The 4,486-nt window shown below is 45.0% G+C and overlaps 1 pseudogene; it reads left to right on the forward strand.

The window, feature by feature from the left end:
* Positions 1-1,634: 1,634 nt before the first annotated feature.
* On the forward strand, positions 1,635-4,136 carry LOC107183313 (annotated as a pseudogene).
* The last annotated feature ends 350 nt before the right edge of the window (positions 4,137-4,486 follow it).

Below are 4,486 nucleotides of genomic sequence, written 5' to 3' on the forward strand. Positions count from 1 at the left end.
GATGAAATGAAAGATACCAAGTTTCTAGGAAAATTTGATCAAGCATCTTAACACTGGAATGTAATCTGGTTAAATGACTGAACTGGAAAGGCAGGAAGCATCCAGTATAATAATTGGGGCAGAGTGGAGCCTGAAGGGAGTTGGAGAGGGTCTTCTCTGTCTAAAGTAAATAAAACCCATTAGACCTATTGGCCTCCACCATGTACAGAGGGGTTAGAAATAGAGCATGCTCAGTGTACCTAGAGGGGTACATGGGATTGACAAGGCTTCAGGACTGAGGTTCCTATGAGGAGAATTCTGTTTGTACCACCCAGGTCCCTTCAGATGTCTTACCATGTCACTGTGCCTCTGGACTGGCTTCTGTGTCCTCATGCTTAAGGACCTGCACCCTAGCCTCTCTTTGGAGGACCTCTTAAGAACTCCTGGAGTTGCTTTTCCTTCCTATGCAGACAGCTGGCAAGCCAGGGAATGCTTATCCTGCGAGGGCAGCTTTGCGTGAATGAGTTTCTGGTTCAAGTATTATAACCTTGAATTGTGTCTGGCAAAGTCTAAGACATAATTCATAGCCACACTGAAATTCAAGCTGAAGCTGGGGATTTTTTTAAATCTCATACCCGCTAGGATTCTTCCTCTATCCAGTCTCACTTTTCCAATACTTAATCAGTTACTCCCAGGAGCACTTCCGTAGTAAATTACTTGCACATATATCCTTGTCTGAGTGTCTGAATCTTGGGAACCTGACTTGAGACACATGAGTGGTACATTTTCGAAAGTGATGTGGAGAAAGGTCAGATACACAGAATGAGGCCAATTTCAGAGGGCCTCACATGTCAGCCAAAAGAGGGACCTCTTTCTGTGGATCACAGCAATGCCTGTTGTTTTGTAGAATGGTCAGTATTGAAGTTGGACCTACTGTTTGATTCATCCCTCTGCCATATGCTACTTCCTTTGCAAATCACCCTATTGAGTGATTCATATACACTGCAGAGCAGATTCATATGCAGAACGGACTTGCTCCCCATCTCTAGAATTCTTTCACATACAACAGCAATTTTCAACTTGGTTCAAGATCTTTCCTCTTCACCTTAAATGAAACTGTAACCAAGAGCCTAATATAGAAGAATAAAAGCTGATTGATCCAGAGATAGTCTGCTCATGGAAGTTGGCTCTGACTCTTAAGCACATAGGCAAGCAAAGTAAATCTCTGGGTGGGATAGAGTAAATAGTTGAGAGTTAACAACTTCCTTTTGAATCAATAGTTTCATGAGCATAAAACTAAAGTGAGGGCCCTTACAAAGGGAAGGAGCAGTTTATTCCACGCCCCCGCCCCCAAAAAAAGAGCCCGCCCCGGTGTTGTGGTGGATGTTGCGCCAGAGCAGGGGAGCAGCGCCTGGAGCTGAAAGCCCTTAAGCCCCTGGCTGCTGGGGCTGTCTGCTCTCCCATGGAATTCTGCACAGCCCTGCTAGGAAGGGTGTCCTCAGTCTGCCTGACAGTGAAGGAGTTGATTTTTGTAGTTCATGGCTCCTGGAGATCCTCCCCCTGAGTCTCCTTCCAGTAGTTTGACAATGCATCTCAGCCCCCGCTGGCTATTTGGATTAAAGAAGTTCTTATCACATAATACAGAGGAAGCAGGGATGGTTATGAACCTGCCGCCAGCAGAACTAACTGGGCCCTTTGGGACACTCCCGTTAGGGACAGAAGAGATGGACATCACTGTTGCAGTTATCCAATGTGGGAATTCAGTTCCCTGAAACACATTTGCTCTTTTATACTCTTCTTTGACCCTCACAAGCCTTTTAAGTAAGCTCTCTAAGGAGCTTCATTTTACTGGCAGAGAAACTGACTTTGAGCAATGCCCTACTCTCACAGCAAGGATGTGGTATTGCTATGACCTTAATCCCGACAGATTGTCCCAAAGGTTTGTTATTTCCACCATTCCACTATAAAGCATGTCAGAATTTTTTGAAACACCTTTGGACTTGAAATTCAGGAATGGTGCAGTATCTAGTCTCCTGGACTCACATTGGAGATAGGATAAATCCCCAGTTTCAAAGGATAAAAAAGTTACTTACCAAGTCTGCTAGGGCCCACCCCAGGAGCAAAAAATAGATGTTTCAAATCACTCTTCTTGGGTCATGATACTGTTTTGTCATCAATTTCCATGAGGCTCCTCAGTTACTATTCTCTTTCCTTTCATCTTCTATCCTCAGTCCCACTCATCACTCCCCACCCCACAAGGCTCTATATATGGTGATTGAAATGAGTCTGCATATATGGTATGAGTGTGATGTGTCTACGGTAGTGTGGTGGTGTTTCTGCTTGTGTTTTTAATTCACATTAATGATATTGTTCTCTAACTCTTGCTGTTACTTATGCATCTCTCCCTATACTATGTTTTAAGATCTATGTGACACAATTGTTGCTTCATGCCCTCTTTCGGGCACAAATGGTTCTAGTTCATAGCTCTCCTGTCCTATTGCATGGACTTGGGGGGCCTTTCTCTTGTTTTGTGCTTACGCAGGCTAGATAGAGATGCAACTTAGTGCTCCTAGGAGCACTACTCAGCTCAGGCTGATGAGAGTTGAAGGATAAATACCCTCAAGTTCTACCTGCTTAGGTGGGACTACTCTGGAGCATGAACAACACTGCCGCCCTCCCACAGTTATCCTCTCTAAGGCCGAGTCTCCCAAAGAGCTGGAACCACTGCAGAAGCTCTTTATCAGAGGTTTGAGCTTCGAAACAAACTGTGAGCATCTGAGCAGCCTTTCTGAGCCACGGGGACGCTCACAGACTGTGTGGTGATGAGACATCCAAACACCGAATGCTCCAGAGGCTTTGGGTCTGTCATGTGTGCCACTGTGGAGGAGGTGGGTGCAGCCATGAATGCAAGGCCACATGAGGTGGGTGGAGAGTTGTGGAACCAAAGAAAAGATTCTCAAAGACCTGGTCCCACTTAACTCTGAAAAATATTTTTGTTGGTGGTGTCAAAGAAGACACTGAAGAACATTACCTAAGAGATTATTTTGAACAATATGGGAAAATTGAAGTGATTGAAATCATGACTGGCCGGGGCAGTGGCAAAAAGAAAGACTTTGCTTTTATAACCCTTGAGGACCATAACTCTGTATACAAGGTTGTCATTCAGAAATACCATCTGTGAATGGCCACTACTGTGAGGTAAGAAGAGCCCTGTCTAAGCTTGAGATGAGATTGCTAGTGCTTCATCCAGCCAACGAGGTCAAAGTCATTCTGGAAACTTCGGAGTAAGTTGTGGAGGTGGTTTTGGTGGGAATGATAACTTCGATCACAGGGGTAACTTCAGTGGTCAAGGTGGCTTTGATGGCAGCCATGATGGTGGTGGATATGGTTGCAGTGCGGATGGCTTCAGTGGATTTGCTAATGATGGTGGTTATGGAAGAGGTTCCATGGTTACTCTGGAGGAAGCAGAACCTGTGGAAGTGGTGGACAGGGTTATGGAATCCAGGGCAGTGGCTATGGCGAGAGTGGCAGCTGTGACAGCTATAACCATGCAGGAGGCAGAGGCAGCTTTGGCAGTGGTAGTGGAAGCAATTTTGGAGATGGCAGAAGCTACAAGGATTTCGGCAATTACAACGATCAATCTTCAAATTTTGGACCCACGAAAGGAGGAAACTTTGATTATTTTATTTTCTCATCACCATTTATTTCCTCTATGCCCTCTTCCACCTCCACCCATCCCCTTTCACCCCTGCAATCACCACACTGTCGTCCATGTCCATGAGTTCTCTTTTTTGGTCTTTTTTGCTCAATCCCTCTCCCCCACCTTCCCCTCAACCCTCGAGTTGTCAGCCTGCTCTCTATCACTCTGTCTCTATTTTTCTTGTTAGTTCAGTTTGTTTATTAAATTGAAAGGAGGAAACTTTGGAGCCAGAAGCTCTGGCCTCTATGGTGGTGGAAGCCTATACTTTGCCAAACTATGAAACCAAGGTGGCTATGGCAGGTGCCACAGCAGCAGTAGCTATAGCAGTGGCAGAAGGTTTTAATGACTTCCAGGAAACAAATCTTAGCAGGGGAAGAGAGCCAGAGACATTACAGGGAAGCTACAGGTTACAACAGATTTGTGAACTCAGCCAAGCACAGTGGTGGCAGGGCCTAGCTGCTACCAAGGCCTAGCTGTTATCTATTAGATAAATTAAAAATAAGAAAAGTAAAAGCTTTTTTAAAATTTAATTTTGTTTTATTTCTTAAGGTAATACAAATGTCTCCTTTTCCCCCCCTTGAAATTCCCCTGGCCGCTCCCACCCCACAGTGTCTTGTGTCCATTGGTTATTCTTATGTGCATGCCTACAAGTCCTTCAGTTGATCTCCTACCCCGCCCCCCATCCCAACCCTCCCCAGGTTTCCCATTGTAGTTTGACAATCTGCTCAATGCTGCTCTGCCTCTATATCCATTTTTGTTCATCAGTCTATACTGGTCCTTATTATCCATAAATGAGTGAGATCATGT

Source organism: Myotis davidii, unplaced genomic scaffold (assembly GCF_000327345.1).
Source record: "Myotis davidii unplaced genomic scaffold, ASM32734v1 scaffold1200, whole genome shotgun sequence".
NCBI lineage: Eukaryota > Metazoa > Chordata > Mammalia > Chiroptera > Vespertilionidae > Myotis > Myotis davidii.